The sequence below is a fragment of the Lonchura striata genome, chromosome 3, assembly GCF_050655825.1.
Source record: "Lonchura striata isolate lonStrDom1 chromosome 3, ASM5065582v1, whole genome shotgun sequence".
NCBI lineage: Eukaryota > Metazoa > Chordata > Aves > Passeriformes > Estrildidae > Lonchura > Lonchura striata.
In genome coordinates, this window is record NC_140705.1 from 25458857 (window position 1) to 25476492 (window position 17636).

The 17636-nt window shown below is 36.5% G+C and overlaps 1 long non-coding RNA gene across 1 annotated transcript in view; it reads right to left on the reverse strand.

Moving 5' to 3' along the window:
* The window catches only part of LOC146767816 (uncharacterized), an 82586-nt gene extending 66139 nt beyond the window's left edge, over window positions 1-16447 (reverse strand). Inside the window, exon 1 of the long non-coding RNA XR_014953616.1 lies at window positions 1-16447. This exon is cut by the window's left edge and continues 20473 nt beyond it. This is a non-coding gene — a long non-coding RNA (uncharacterized LOC146767816).
* Window positions 16448-17636: the final 1189 nt, after the last annotated feature.

Genomic DNA, 17636 nt, shown 5'->3' on the forward strand with positions numbered 1-17636 from the left:
AGTATCAGCCTTATGGTTAATCATTCAAGAGGTATTTATTTCACCTTTCTCTAGCTTATGTTTTGAAGAAATGAACAATTGAAGTTCTAATGGGAAATTCCATTTCCATCCCTGTATTACTTAAAGCAATCAGTCTCCTTGCAGCTTGTTGCTTTTCCAAATTAAGATAATGAATATGGAAACAGGAGGAAAAATAAATCTTTTGTTATTAGGGAAATTGGTACTGGTAAAAATAGAGTAAATTTCTAGCTAAATTTGATGTGTGAAGTGTGAAAGGCAGAGCAGCCCAATATAGGATGGATGCTTCTATAATGCTAGTCATAAAATTATATTCGGAGCTATGTAATTTTCTTTTCTGTTGGAGACTGACTTACAAGGACACCAAAAGTACAGTATTTAAAAAAAAGAAAAAAAAAAATTCCTTAATCCTATTATACTTGACAGAGTCATGCTAACCTGCAAACTAAAGATTGCTTTTTACAATAATAACTTTTTTTTCTGACAACTGCCTAATATTTACATCTACAGAAGTATTTGAAGCCATAATTATCACAAGAGCATCATACTGGAAAGATATTATATGTTATATGATATATATATAATATATATATATATATTATCTATTAGATAACTAATTTTGAACACGTTCACTTTATAGCAGGACCCAAATACCTACTAAACCAGTAGTCTTTGCCAAAAATTTCACAGGATAACATAGCAAACTAGAGATATCTGTAAACCTTTTTTCAATGGAACTCCTAAGCCACTATATGGGAGTTCATGACAACTTTTTTTGTCAGCTTTGTTGTCTCTTATGTAGCAAGGGTTGCTCTTTTTTATAGAACAGTTTTGTATAAACTGGCTCAAAGATCCAAACTCAAAGACACCATTTCTTGCTGGGTGATGAGAACAGCAACATCCTTGTACCTACCTACTTGCTATTATATAGAGCAAGAAAATATTTTCAAGATTATATTTGCCTGTGTTCACATAGCTGTTGTGTCTCCGTTAGAGAAAAGAAAAAAAAAATAATATATGCCCTGCTATTTCACAGTTGCTCCTCTTATATACTGTGTTGCTTCACTTTGTATAGACGGAGAGTGCTGACAGCCTGATAGTCATGTTTGTCACTGCTGAAAGGGGACAATTTTTCTCTGATCTTCCACTTGGCCAGAGGCTCTCATTGCTTTCCTGGTAGCATGGCTGCAAATCATATCTCGAGAGTGAGAAGTTTCATAAAACTCTTGACTTTTTTTGTTGTGTTAGTTAAGTGAAGACTCAGATTATTTTTATCACTGGGTCAAGAGATCAGGGAGATCATAGCTACAGGTAGAGACAGGGAAGGGCAAGTGAGAATCCTTAAAGAATGACCTTTCCTTCAGCCTGAGGTTGTATTCTTCATCTTGGCTTTAAAAGGGTAGCAGCCTGTGCTCAAAATATAAAATCTATTTGGTTTAAATCTGTTATTTGAAATCTCAGTGTCTTTGAATACAGAAACTGGGGAAGCATATTAATCAGGAATGTGACCCTGGCCTGGAGCTAATTCACAGCACAGACAATTGTCTTTACATGTGATTTTAGTTGTCATGCTAATCTGCATTTTATTAAAAATAGGTTACTTGTTGTATGCAAGACATTTGACTATAGTGTGTCTTGTAACAATCATGAAAGAAAATATTATTATCAATATTAGTTGCTTTTCATAGTTGAAGTAGTCTTTCAATGTATTAAAATCACTTCTAAGCCCTCCAAAAATCACTTGAACATCTTAAGTAAGACAATGTAATTTCAAACACATAGTAAACAATTTGGCTTTTGAAAGTGAGTTAAAAATCAATTTGCTGAAAAGATTTCATCTAAGGAAGGAGATATTTTCTATTCAATATTTTCAGAGATGATATTTCATCTGCTGTTTCTTTATGAGTGTGAATGAATACTAAAATTTGAGAGACAAGTTTTGAAGGGAGGCTTTTTTTTTTGCTCATTGAAGGAATATTACTTTTAGATAAAAAGAAACATGCTACAAAATAAAGAAAAAAAAAAGAAGGAAATATTCCTTTTGCTTGAAAAATAATTTTTTTATGTGAAGTACACAGCCAAGCTTTGAAATGTATGGTGCAACTGGAAGCAAGGCGTTATGCAATGGTAACTCATGAAGTTTAAATATATAGCTGCTACAGTAAAACTTACTTGTGTCTTACTGCTCTGTGATGTTCTGCTTCCTGAGAGTATCTGAAAGTCAAATTCACTTGAAAGAGATCTTAAACTATCATTTCTGCTTATATAATTTTCTACTGAAGCTTTCTGCAATTCAGACTACTTCTCAGTCTTGCTTCTAAAGGAGCACAGGGGTTAGTTGACAGAACACTGTATTCACTACTGTTTGAGGGGCAGGAATAAAACATGGTCCCTCTTGACATGCCCTGTATAACTGCACACTGAATTTTTATCTGATGCATTATGTGAAATACTCATCAGGAAATCTGAAATTACTTGGAAATCAGCAGATTTCCATTATCAAAGTAAATCTGTAAAAAGTGAAAGATCTAGCAGATTTATTTTATGCATGGGTTTTTTCCAGGCTAAACATGACTTATGTTGATAGGGCTCAAATGGGTTTGATCACAAACCTCAAAGAAAAACATACCAAAATCTATTCCATGCAAAATGAAATAAAAATTTCTCATTATTACTTTACCCTTGTACATTTTGATTTTCTGATTGTGAGTGTAGAGTTTTTATATTATGAAAGTGTGGATATACAGACAGATAATTCAAGAATTTAATTTTTAATTTACAAACAAGGGCAAAAAATATTGCCCCTTATGTGAAAACACATAAATGGATTTGTGTGAAGAAACTCTTAAAAATTTCAGGTAGGATCTGGACTTAAATATGTTGTTTGTTAATGCTTATAACTATTATTTATTAAAATAAAAATAGATATAACTATATATATGAAAATAACACATGTAAACTTGCATGCATACAGCCAGAAATTAACATTATAGGAAAATTTGCTGGTTTCATTAGGTTTGTGGCTGCTCTGCTCTATGTTATAAATGGAAAAGTCTGACACTACATAATAAAAATGTCAGATGTAAGAACCACACTTTTCATGGACTAAGTATCTCTGGTAGGAATCTGGGAAGGACTTAGAGGTACAGTAAGTACACCTGTGTGACATATGCCAGCTCAGTACTTCAGCATGCTTTGCATGTGAACAGCAGACAAAACCTGACAATATGCAACTTGTACCAGTCCTGAGAACTCTTTTCCATAGCATGGCTGGTGCTAATCTGGTGTTCTTTGGAGTTACATCCCAGACTGACATAACCTACTGAGCATACACTCTGAAAGGATAAGCTGTAGACATGTAATAATTAGAATCAACAGGTTGCTAATTTTAATCAAGTGCTCTGAGAAGATACTCTTGTAGAAGGATTTGAATGTGTCTGGGGAAGATAGAAGACATGGAAATCTGTTGTCTGCTTACCCAGGGACAGAACAGTTCTGCTAAAGTTGTTAATGGAGTACTATATTTATGAAATCTTTGCCATTTTGTTTATAATTTTCAATCTGCATTTGCCAATAGAACTAGAAAAAGTTAAAGAGTATAGAGTTAATAAAATTGCAGTAGATAAATTTTTATTCCATGGCTACGAGTAGTAAAAGATGGCCTAACCTTCCCTGGGGCCTTTCTCTGTTTACAAAGAGGACAAATGGTTAAGTCATATATCATAGCATTGTGCTTTGGGAACTATCCAGGTCTCTAAGTTCTGAGATGCACAAAATAACACAAATAATATACATAGTTAATTTGTAGTTTCTATAACAATACAATTCCTTAAAGTGTCTTCTGAAACCTTCAAAGGTTTTGTTGAACAGGATATAGAAGACCTTACTATTCTTTCATACAGGAATTGTCAGTGATATATTTTCACACTCTACAGGATATAGAGTTTCTGTGATAAAAAGTTAGAGAAAATTTGTTCATAATATTTTTGAAGCAACAGTTAAGACATATAAGAGATTAAATAGTGTATTGCTGTGAATTTATGTTGATGTCACAGAAACCATTTGCTAAAATTTGTTTCAACATGAAACTGTATTTTATATCTTGGAACATAAAAGATGATTGGAATAATTAATATGAATGCCCATTTTTTCTGCATATATTGTTCTCAAAATGCAAAATAATTAACTCCTTGTTAATGACTGTTTTGTCCATACTTTGCAATATAAAATGTGCCTTTGAATATGCCAGGAAATACACATCACCTTTTTTGCATCATAGAGAAGACTGGTTGTGGAGATGATCTTTACCTTGATTTATTTCCTGTTGATTAGCATGCCTAGATGTAAACTTGAGTGCTACAGTAGATGGAATACTATTAAATAACATGCACATCCTGTTCAGTCTTGAGGTAATTGGAAAAAAAGAAGGTCTTTAGCAGAAGTGACAAATGTATTCATAATAGAATAATCATGGAACAAATCCAGAACCATTTCAAGCTATGGCTGGAAACATTCTGTCTTACTGCCAAGAAGTCAGAGATGCTTGCTAAAAATCTTTACACTGAATACCTTTGTATGAGCTCTTTTTCTTTCATGCTGGACATGTAGAAGCTCTTAATTTACAGCAGTTGTGTCTAAACTCATCAGCCAAGAGCTTATCCATTAAGTTCAATGGAGCTTGGACTTGGTCTGTAATTTTAAGTAGTTCAGTGTTAATGTCTCTACTTTAGGTCTGTTGATGTTCTTCTTAATTCTAAGCAGAGAAGTCTACATTTTATATTGAATGAATTGTTTGTTCTTTTCTCTGGGACAGTGGTAATTGTCAGTCTTGTCCATCTCGCCCTGGGGATACTGTTCTGTAACATTCCCTTTTTATTACCTTCAGAAATGTTAATAAGATGTACTTTGGGACTGACGTACAGCATAAGTGGAAATTGAAAGTGGGTAGACCTATACGATAAAAGTACTAATGATGGGAGAATAAGCAAGAGCTAACTAGCACTGATGCCTAAGAGATTTTTAAGTACAGGATGAGGTAGAAAAAACTGTTGACTCTGAAAACAAAGCTGAGACTCTTAGAGGTGAGAAACCATGTAAAAAACTTGCTTGCGAACACTGGTCATTGTGATGTGGTGGCAGTGAAGTCTTTAAATGGAGAGATTGAAGGCAGTTCTTTCTTTTAAAGAAAAGTGATTTCTAGCACTAACAAGTTTCACAGCTCTCCCTGAAGTAGATCTTACATACTGACTTCAAAGTATAAATAAATTGTCATTGGTGTCAGTGATAAACTCAATTAGAGTAGTAGCTTTGCTTTCTTGTGAGAATGCTCTTTACAAAATAGTGCTTTTAACTTAGCAGAGTTACAAGCAGCAGCCTTCTGTCAATTAATGAGTCATAGCAGCTGAGTAAAACTCAACCAGTTTTGAAATTTGGATCACAGTTCTGATATATGTCAGTAGCAAAGGAATGGAAAAGAGAAAGAGTTTCAAACATGATCTCTAAAATGTACCATGTATTCAGTTAAATCCTTTTACTCTGTCTCACCTATCTCTGTCTCCCAAGAGATGCTATAAACAACAAGTGAGGAGCAAGGAGTGCTGACTCAATTATTATTCTGTTAGAAAAGCCTCCTCCAGGGTATGAAATTCCTCACATCATGGTTACCCCACTCAGCTGTTCTTTATGCCAATCATAACCAAAACTTTGTCTGCTCTGATTCTTTGCTACTTTTAGTCAGGTAAGTATTATTTTTACCGAGATCTAAAATTAAAATACAACCCAAATAAAAAAGAAAAGCTGAAACTTTTTTTTTAAAATACAGTCCTGTGCCCTGAAGTTGAAAAAGTGGCAAAGTACCAATTAATTACTACCCTTGCTACTGTTAGCTGCAGAGAAAAGTAGATGTGTAGAACTACCTGATGCTGCTCAGGATTCAGCAGCTAGTAGAAATAGCTGCTTTCACTATTCTCATTAGCACCTGAAAGAGAACGGCTTGACAACCAGAGAAAAATAAATTGGAGTTAAAGCCATTTTAAATGACATTTTCTCTACAGCTATAGTAGTACAAGATAGTGAATGCTCTCTAAGTAGACAGATAGTGAGAATAAATTCTCCAGTTCATTTCTGAATGGAGTTAGGAAGACAGTGAAATCCTGAACAATGCACAAAAAAAGAAGTTACACTGGATGGTGTTCACAGATGGAAGGAACATTATTGCCAGTGGAATAAGGAATGACTCTTTATCAGGAAAAGGCAACAATATAACTGTTCCTCCATCCTACCTCATTGGTTTTAGAAAAACAGACTTCCCTCTTTCACCAGGGAAAACTATAAAGCATTCAAATTCTCAAATTCTTTATTCAGTGTTGGCACACAGATCAACATCCATGAGCATGGTCAAGCTATTCTGAAGCCAGGAAACAATTAGCACAGAAGAGATGAATGAAGAGAAATTACATTAATGTAACTTTTCCATATTTTGTCCTGTTGATCACTGGGATATTAATATATTTTGAATATTTTCTCATTATTTAAAGTGTAAAATATAATGCAAAGTTTTTTTCTCTGCAGTTTCATGGGAATATTTCATCCTCAGTAAGAGTGCTTCAAGGCATTTCATTAGTGAGTCAGGATCTTTGTTTATCAGGTCAGTGTTCAGCAGGGATTTTCATTAAAGCTCTTTCCTTAAAAGGCAAAACAAAGCAGTTCCTTCTGTCTTTCTGGTACAATGGAAGCTATGGTAAGAGCTTTCTTGCATCCAGAAATGATGAAGAAGACAAAGAGGTTGAAGAAGGAAGAGAAAGATTATTTTTTACTTCAGTTTGTGGTGCTTTGGGTATAAAATTGCCCTAAGGTAAACAATTCCCTAAGTTTGGGAAAAAAACAAGCTTAAACTTCAGCTAACCAAATTCCAGATTGTCAACAACCCTCACAGAGAGGCTCTAGTTTTGAGACAATAATGTATGTTTGTTCACATTAACTGAGATTTGGACTGGTTTACATTTCTCATCAAAATCTTAGAAGGGAAACTCCCAGTAACATCTGCTAGAGAAATAACTATTCCTATTAATAAAACATACTCAGTAAATGAAGAGAAGTATGTGCCTATGAAAATTATCAAGGGAAAGCCCATTCATCTCAACATCAGTTCTTCTATGACATGTAAAATAGACTCAGGGATAGATTTCCATTTAAGATATTCTCCATTGAGAATAACTGGAATTGTTAGCATAGATGTGGTGAAAGGGTACCTTTGGAAGGCAAAGAAAAACAGGACAAAAAGATATCACTGACAACAGGGAAGAGGAAAGGGTGAAAGAAGCAAACTGGGCAGATTGGGAGAATGGGTTGAGAGGAGAAAGATGGGAAAAGTTAAGTGCTCATTATGGATACAAGTGTCTGAAAGATCTGTCTAGGGAAAGAACAGAGCTGAGGGCTCAGGAACAGGAAGGAAATTAATTTGAGCAAGAGTAAAGATTTACTTAATGCCTTGGATAGAAATGGGAAATGAAAGAAAATATATTAATACTGTTGTGACTTCACAATGGATAGCTATAGCTTATAAAGTAGATGGCATTCATACACAAAAAATAAAAAGAGCTGGAGTGTGTGTGCATGGAGAGAGATGTTGCTTAATGCATGGCCTTAGCCATGCAATAGGAGTGTCAGTTAATAGACCACTGAAAATACCAATGTGTTTTTATAATCCAGAGTGCCTTATAAGTTCAGTGTCTCTTTACAGTGAAGTTCCATGAATAATTGTCAATGTTATTTGTCAAATAAGGTGAGGTGATTATTCACAGTGCATCTATGAGGCTTTTTCTTTTTAAAAAAACCCAAAAAAGCAGATGAGAAAAATGCATAAAAGACAAGATGCTGTTAATAGCTCTGTTTTGTTCTTTTAGAACTGCAGTTTCTCCAATAAAGAAAATTGCTAACACATATTTTTTTTTTCCTGCTTTTTGGCTAAAAGCAAGCTATTAGTTTAATATCTGATATGTCCCCTTGTCAGCAGAAAGCATGCTGCTTTTGAAGGCAGATGGACTTAACAATCTAATAAGATTTTCTGGTCATTAGCTAAAATAATTGTCACAAATAAATATTTCTATAAACCTACAACATTTTTAGATAATGTAACATAATGACCTTAGATTTAATGTTAGAAATATTAAGTCATTGACTGGAGTGAAATTTCTGTTAGGATCTTTGTGGGTTTTCTCTTGATCTACTTCAGATTCACCCTTTGCTGCTGCTTTCAGGAAAGTAAGTAATTTGCTGTTGTCCTGTCTATTATTGCCTTATTTTGAGAAATTGCTTACAAGATTCTTATCTCTATAATCTAAATCTAAAAATTATTTGTGGATTTTTAAGGTGTTAATATTTTTTAAAAATTCTGATATCTGTATGAATTCATGTTCTTAATTTATTTCTTACAACACCCTTTTATACTAGCAGTTTTGTCTTAGTGGGTATTTGCCAGTGAAACAGTTGAAATAAATAAAAAAATAAAGATTTAGTTTTGTTTTCATTAGCAAAACATGAAACACCATATTCCAGGGAACTAAATGTTCCAGATGATCTAGAGCTTCTTAATTCAGACCTGGTTGTTAGCATTCATAAGCTGTCATCCCTCAGTAATCTACCTGAGATGACGGAGGCAATGTCCCCCTTCAAGATGTGACCCCACTGCACTCAGCAGGGCTCATGCAATCCTGAGTAGGATGAGCTGGGCTGGAAACCTTGTGGTCAGATGGCAAGAAATTCCCAAGTGATGCTCTGGACTTCTCCTAACAGCAGCTCCAGCAGCACAGTGGCTGCTGTATTCATTAACCCCAAAGCTGTGGGACTTGTGTGGTTCCCTGCCCCCAGGTTCAGCCAGCAGCAAGGCTGAGTTCATTATTATGGACAGCCATGCACATCTGAGTGCACACAGACACTGGGGCAGCACAGATGGAAAGCAGGGACCCACCTGCACCTACGTGGACATGTAGGTCTTGTGCAAACATGAACAGTGTGGGCTGCCCAGAGGTGCTCCTCTGCTCTCCTCCTGCTGGTCAGGACTGAAGTCTGCTAGTGGTGTGTATATACATGCACACATATTTATGCACACATGCACACTCCAGCTGCTGACCTTAGCCACTCAATCAACCCAGCAGCTGGCCTCAGATCCCTGGTCTTCCAGATGTTTGCAGCTGTCCGCCCATTTGAATGCCCTGAGCTTTACAGCCTCGCTCCTGTGGTTGGTACTCAGAGCTCTTCACACACATGCAGAGTCAGGTGTTTTCTGTCCCAGTTCTCTGGGAGTAGAAGCAAGGGAGTTTCTTTTCTATTAGGACAGGCCCAAGTGAAAAATTTTCTATATAGCTAGACAGACATAAGAAGTTGACAAGCCCCAGGATTTACTGTGAATAATTCCCTTGCACTGTGAAATATACCAGAATATGTACTTTTGCACTTTCCCAGAAATGAAATCTTGACAGTATGTTGAAAAAGGTTTCTTCTAACATGGAACCATATCTTGCTAAAGGGCTGTGGACCTGTGTATTCTGAAAAGCTGAAAAAATATTTTTGACATGACCCTCCCTATTATTTATCAGTATCTGACATTCAACAGAATGCCTTATAGGTCCTTATCTAAAATGGACACACCAACTAAATTTCAGAGATGAGAAACTCCTACTGGTGAATTTGATCACCTTTTAAAATGTGCTTGCGTGTCTCTTGTTTGCTAGTCTGGATCTTTCCTCTCACAAACATGGTGAAATAAACTCATCTTGAATTTACATAGTGTCTTACAGAAAAATGTGAAGGGAATGCTAGTGAGAAAGCAATAAACTCAAATTGGCAACTTGATTTTAATAGTAGCTTGTGTATTGGGATGTTTTATATGCCATCAGTATACATGCCTACATATTCTTTGTCTCCCCATAAAATGGATTTTACCCCAGCATAAATATTATGGCAGCATATAATTGCTAAGAAGGACATACCTTGTTTAGATATAAACTGCCTTCTTACACAAATTCAGGACAAAATGCAGAAATAGTGTATACTCAGCAGGCCCATTTTATGTTTTCCTTCAGCAAATAGCTTAAAAGTTGATAACATTTCACAGCTCTTTTTTTCTTTTTATATAAAGCAGTTTTAGAGAATCTGCTATAGGTTAAGACTAAGGAACAGCAAATGACAAAAACAAGGCCTCTTGAATGAAATTGATATTGCCACATTTCATTCAAACTAAGGTATCAGGATTTTTTCAGTTCAGATTGCAGTCATTAATGCTCCCATGCTGACACAAATTTTACTTCAACTATCTACGAAGCTGAGTTAATAGAAATAGTGTAAAAAATAGAAACTCAGGGTATATGTCTTCTCTTGACTCATTTTTCTACAATAAAAACATTTTCATGTCATATTGCAGCTGGATATTAAAACCTGATATCTTTTTACTGACAGAGTTTTGCAAAATTTCACTAGTTTTACAGATGTAATTAATCAAACAAATACCTTTGTTTTCATGCTTTCTCATGGAGATGCTTTATTTATCTAGCTTTCACATAAATGGGATACTAATGTCATCAACCTGTAGGCTATTTTAGTTTATTACACCTTAAACAATTGTATTAGCCTTTGCAAAAGCAACCTTGAATTATGAGTGAGTATGATTACCATACACTAGGGATTTCATATAATTCTTGATAGCTTTGAAATAAATTGGATTAATTATAATAAATGGGTTAGTTGTGTCTTATCCTTTTTCATCTCCCTTCTGTGTTTCCCTTTTCTGTCTCCATCCCTATTTTCACCCTGTCTATTTGACTGATCCCCTCTATTCTATCTCTAGCCCTCACTCTCCTTTATTCCCCTCTTTTATTTTTATTCCTGATTTTTCCTTCTTTGTCATCATTCCCTGTTTTATTTATTTTATTCCCCTTGGCTTGTATTTCTAGCCTTGCTTTGATTATAATTATTAAAGTTTTAGGTTTTTTTGAAAGAAAATAACTTTTTAGGTTTAAGTTAGCTGTATAGCACTGCTTCTTCCTTTCATTTTCCAATTGCTTTTTAATGCAACAAGAAAGTGTGTCTAGGGATGGAGTTCACCCAAGGTTTTGGATCTAATTTTTGTGTGAGCTAGCTGTGCATGTAATAATATAATGTCTACTGTTCACATGGCTGCTTATATAGTAAAATTTTGTTGTGTTGTTGGAAAGAATAAAAACAATACAGAGACTGATTATTTTATGGTTTTGTACGTGTATATATCTTTGTGTGACAGAAATGGATTACTCTGTTAATTTCCATTATAAGATCTGATATTCAGTTTCTTCTAGTTTTCCTTAATTTTATCTATTTAGACTGAATTTTGCCATGTTGGACATCACAAGTAAGACTTCTCCCTTGCCAGAATGACGGGCTACACCATAAACTGCTATTTAAATTAACAAAATCTATTTTAAATTGCAGAAGATTAGTTACACAAGTTTTATATGTTTCTGGGAAGAAATTAGTAGACTCAGAATGGTTGGACAGGGAGAGACCTTAAAGATAACCTAGTTCCAACCCCCTTGATATGAGCAGGGAACCTTTCACTACATCAGGTTGCTCAGTGCCCCATCCTACCTGGTCTTGAAGATCTCCAAGGGATGGGGAGTCCACAACCTCTCTGGACAACCTCTTCCAGTGCCTCACTCTTGCAGTAAAGAATTTCTTCCTAATATCTAATCTAAACCCACCTTCCTTCAGGTTAAGACCATTCTGCCTTGTCCTACAGCTACATGTCCCTGTGGAAAGTCTCTCTTCAGCCTTCTCCTAAGTCCCTTCAGGTACTGAAAAGCTGCTTTAAGGTCTCCCCAGAGCTTTCTGTTCTCTGGGCTGACCAGCCCAGTTCTCTCAGCCTGTACTCATAGCAGAGGTTTTCCAGCCCTGAGATCAACTTAGTGGTCTCCTCTGGGCTCATTCCAACAGTTTTTATGTGCTGGGGTCCCCACACACAGAATTCCAGATAGAGCCTTGCAAGAGAAGAGGAGCAGGCGATAATCAACTCCCTGGACCTGCTGGGCACACTTCTTTTGATGCAGTCCAGGATGAGGCTGTCTGCCTGGGCTGTGAGGACACATTTTTGGCTCAAGTCCAATTTTTCATAAGTCCTCTGCAGGGCTGCAGGAAATACTGAGGACAATGAGTGAAATTCATGTAATTCATATTGATCCTTTCTTTTATTTACATTCTTGTTATCAATATAAACCTTGCTGTGAAGGCAGTTTCAAGAATATTTGTTATGGAACTATCTTAAAATATGTTTTAGAAGATGCTAATTTCTGCAGTAGTAGAGAATTTAACTGCAAGTCAAAATTGAGCTGCACCAGGACAGTAATTTGCTGTAGCAATGTAGATTTCTCACTAATACAGAAAATAATATAGTTAAAGAGGGATTTTTTTAATAGGTCTAATTAAGATAAAGCAATGCAAGGCTCTTAAAGGCAATTGAAGTATATTTTTTTTTACTTCAACCTAAAAAAGAAATTCTTTAAGAGTCAAGTGAAAAAATGCTTAAGGTCACTAGAAGTTGAACATAAATGTGAACCAGATTACTGCACATTTGATTAGCCTTTGGCAGTGGCATCTGCCTACAATGTAGATGTCTTGCTATTTTGTATTAAAGAGAAAATTGTTCCATCCAATAAAAAATCAGATTCAATTAGTGGAGCTGGCATACAGACCAGGGATCTAGGAATAATCCCTTGGCATGTTTTGATGTAAGCAAGGTATAAGAACAGTTAGCAAGCTGATATTTCCAGGCTTCCTTTTCTTTTCTTTTAGCTTCTTTTGTTTCTCCCTGGTGTGATACGTAGATATCTGCCTTCATGCCAGTGGTGCCCAGCCTTGGTAAAAAGGTGAGGTCCCTCCACCTTGGAACCCATACATTTTAAGTTTACACTAGATTTACTCCAGGTAAAGCTGAAATTGCTACAGGGAGGCTGAAATGACTTTAAATTCACCTGAGGTTGGTAGTGAGAAGTGAAATCAGGCCAAAGACCATTTTCTCCCAGGAAAAGTTTCTCGCAGAATGTAACTGAGTCACTCATTTGCCTGTGTGATTTTCAGCCCTCAACAAAGACAATCATTTTGGGTAGCTGATATTGTCCTCACATAGTTTTTCCAACTACTTTTTTATTTTTGCTATCTTAGTAGAATTTCTTCAAGAACCTTTTTCTTAACAGATAGGAAACTGGCAGTATAGTCTCAATAACATTTGTTTCAGTCTTACATTGTGACATCTGGGTACATGTATCTTTTAAAGACTGTAGAGATATTTGAAATGGCTTTCAGTGAACTGCATTGCTTTGATAAGCAAATAGCAAGCAAACTCATTAGAAGAAAGCCAACCAAGGAAGCAGAGAGCTCTACTTGCCCTTGTAGAATAAATACTGCAGAGTAGCATAGCATTTACATTGCTTCCAGTACCTGAGCTAGCTCATTAAAAATGAGGTCAAGTTGTTCCAACATTACACTGCAATCTAGAGTGAGAACATATGTCTTTATCTATATCAGCATACAACACAGATTTTGCTGGCTGGACATTGTTTTTCAGGGTGAAGATCTCACTGGACTTTCTAATCTTTTCAACTGCTGAATTGCTCTTCTTCCACCTCTGCAGTCAAAATTGTTTTACAGAGAAGTTCAGCAAACTTTCTAGGCAGGTTCCAGTTACTTGTTGCATTATTTAATCTAGGTTTAGTGGCAGTTCTTTGGTCAATAGGTTTTGACACAGTCCACATGACAACATTCTTTGTCCAGGCTTTCATTTCAATAATAAATCTACATATAGGTTTTAGCCATGTTGAGACTATGACTTGTTTACAGTATTTTTTTCTCCCATCTAATCTTCACTGGTTATCTCACCTTCCTCTTTTTATTCTATCTTGTAATTCAATTTTTTAATCAACCTTGCAGTCTCTGGATGCCCTATATTTCCATCTTTTCTTTAATAAACTAATTATTTTCTCTTTGTCACGGTCTTTGTGATGTCTATAGCATCACCACATTTTTTTAGACATGTATCCAAATATGTAATGGTAAAGGTATCTAAATTTCATAGAACACCTTTGCAATTGCTGTAAAAGTTGAAAAACTCCTTCTGTGTCGTTAAGTGTCTATTTAATATTTCCAATAACCAAATCCTAATGTAGCCCTAGCATATCCAATCCTCACAGCTTTTAGTTCATAGAATGACCTTCCTGCTCTTCAGGATGAAATCAGTCTCCTGAGCCTTTATCATTCAGAGATAAAAAAAAGCAAGCTGAAATGCAATTGATATTTTTCATTGCAACAACAAGATATTCTATTAGCTAGTAGGTTTTTCATAATATGTATGTCAGGACAATTTATTTTTATTTGGCAGATTGGTGTTTGGGGGGTTGTCATAGAACATATGAGAAGTCAGTGGCTCAAGAAGCTTTCATTTTTAGACTATTGAAGGTGCAAGACTAAAGCAAGTAAATTAGCTTCAGAACTACAGGGTCACCAAGATGCAGCAAAAGTATAAAGTTGCTGGTGAAGAGAGACCTGTAAAAATCCCACTGGATCTAGCAGTTCCCTATAAATCAAAGGACTCTACAAACTTGGGGTAAGAGAACTGACAGAGCATATAATGTGTTTATTCTCATCTTGTTCATACATAGACTTGTGTGTTAGTATTTCTTAAGTTAAAAAAAAAAATCTTGAGCTGTAAAGCAGAGAAGAACAGGCAGCAGTTCTGGCAGTTGCCTGCTCTTCTGGCTAATTCTCTGTCTGGAGGAGATACAGGCAAAGCTTGAACACGCACTGCAAGAGTTGATCCCTGGAGATGTACTGGACAATGGGGGAAGAAGGTGCTCTGGAGCAGAGGAGGAACCTTGTCTGTACTTGTAGGTAGTTATCTTGGGGGTGCACAGCAGCTTTTTCAGATTTTACTACTGCTTGGGAGAAATATGACATTTCCTGTACTAGAAAGAAAGGCTGGAGAAAAATTTATTCTGCAGAGCCTTGGTGGGTAGAAGAGTGATTCTGTATTTTAGTTCGTCTCACCCAGTAGATGGGTATTTTCCCCTCTATAAAATTAACCACTTCTGTTTACTGCAGTCTAGTCTTAACACTGAAAGCTTGAGAGACAGACCTATAGTAATGGCTGTAAAATGTTTAAAAGAAAGCTTTTCACATGTAACATGAAATATATGTACATGTACAGAATACATTTAATTATGAATTTCCCTGTTTTGTAGGTAGAATCCAGAAATTCAGAAAGCTGGAGGACAAAAATTAAGTTAAAGTAAATAAACAATATTACTATTTCCCAGTTTTAAAGTAATTTCTCATGTTTCAAAGACATCTTGTATTGTTAGATTGAACTGGTCATTTTAATTCCATGAGAAAAAAAGTTATTAAAAGATTAATTATAGGAGTGCAGAGAAGAAATAGTTTAGAATAAACTGACTACTGAAGCAAATTACAGAATAAGGAAAATGCAAAGGACATCTAAAACAGGGAAGGTTGTCTGGTGGCTTATGCATTAGTCTTCACATGGAAAGGAGGTGTCTTTGGCCTAGAATATATTCCATACAGAGGACAAGCAGAAACTGCCTAGATAGAGATATTACTGAATGGAAAAGTAGACAAGGAATGGAATAAAATTGTATTTTTTACTAAAAACATGATGGGCTTGAGGTTTTGTTTAGGTTGTTTTATTGTTGTTATACTTTGTTAGAAAATTGTGTACCAAATTTCTCATCCATACAGCAGGAGATATTTTTCAGCTAATGTTAGCTATGCGTGCTTTACTTGATTAGCTTATGTGTGATCCTTGATGAGCTGAACCTGAAGAGCATTTTGGTGGCTGTCCCTTGGAAGCAATGTAAATGTAGACTGAATTAGGGCTGCTGTTTTTCAGAAATCCACACCCTATCTGAAATAAAAGTGCCTGAATAGGGTTCTTGAAGAGGTACCTCTTTCAGCTGAGAAACTGCATTTGGTAGTCTGGGTCTGTGTGGCCAGGTTTTGGTAGTGGGGAGGTACAGGGTGGCTGCTGTGGTAAGTTGCCAGAAGCTTCCTCCATGCCTGGCAGAGTCAATCCCAGCCGGCTCCAAGACCAGCGTGTCAGAGGCCAAGGCTGGCCCAATCAGAAATGATGGTAGAATAACATATTTAAGAAGAGAAAAAAAAGATATTGTGCAGATGTAACTGTGGCCAAAGAAGAGAGAGGTGAAAATGTGTGAGAGGAAGAGACACCCAGGTCAGTGCAGAGGGAGGGGCAGGAGGTGCTCCAGGTGCCAGAGCTGAGATTCCCCTGCAGCCCCTGGTGCAGCCCATGGTGAGGCAGCTGTGCCCCTGCAGCCCTTGGAGGGCCATGGGGATGCAGAGATCCACCTGCAGCCCTTGGAGGAGCCCCACACTGGAGCAGGTGGATGCCTGAGAGGAAGCTGCAACTCCATGGGAGGCCTGTGCTGGAGCAGGCTCCTGGCAGGGACCTATGGACCCATGAAGAGAGGAGCCCATGCTGGAGCAGGTTTCCTGTTAGTGCTTGTGACCCCATGGGGTGCAGCCTGTCCTTGAAGGACTGCACCCCATGGAAGAGTCACCCATTCTACAGCAGTTTGTGGAGAACTGTCTCTTGTGGGATAGCTCTTCTCTCACACTGGAGAAGCTCATGGAGAGCTATTTCCTATGGGAGGCACCCACACTGGAGCAGGGCAGAGTGGTAGGGGTAAGGTGTTTTTAAGGTCTTATTTTATTTCTCATTATTCTGCTCTAATTTTGTAGTAATAAATTAAATTAATATTGCTAATACTAGTCTGTTTGGCCCATGATGATATTTGATGATTGATCTCCCTCTGTCCTTATCTCCACTCATGAATGCTTTGTTATATTTTCTCTCCCCTGTCCAGCTGCAAGGGGTGGGATAGAGCAGCTTTGGTGGGTGTCTGGAATCTAGCCAGGGCCATCCCACTGCAGTCTTCCAGCAGTTTTTCAATATTTCAGTATGGTCTTTTCAGGAGGAATCTGCTTTCTGCCTTCATGTTCTCAGACAATCTGACTGGTGAAAATTTATCTTCAAACCAGACACTGTGTATTAATAGCAGCATGATGGCTTGCCTGAGCTTTGGTTGGGAAACTGATATCTGAATTCTCTTCATTTTCCTGGACTTTTAGATCCTTTCTACACGATAGCATCTTCATTATCCTTTTTGTTTGTTGATTTTCCTTATATCTGAGATTCTCATTTCAGGTGATCTCACTTTAATATTTTCAATCTCATGTTATAATATATTAATGGAAGGACACATTTAGCTCCCCAGAGTTGTGGATTTGAAAAGTCTTGCTAGACTTTGCATAATATCAGGCACAGGAACAGAAGGCACAATTTGTATACCTGAACATGGCCACTAAATAATCCACACTTTCTTTAGCCTTTTTATAACTCAATTTAAAGGAAATTAAGGTGTCAATTACTTCTTGTCCTCCCTGTATATAATAGGAGTTAAAAGAAACTGTCATTTTTGAAAGATTAGCATTCCGTATTTTTGTTGTTTTAACTACCAGTTATTCTTTGCAAGAGAGTAGATTAGTTCATTAATTTAATTTCC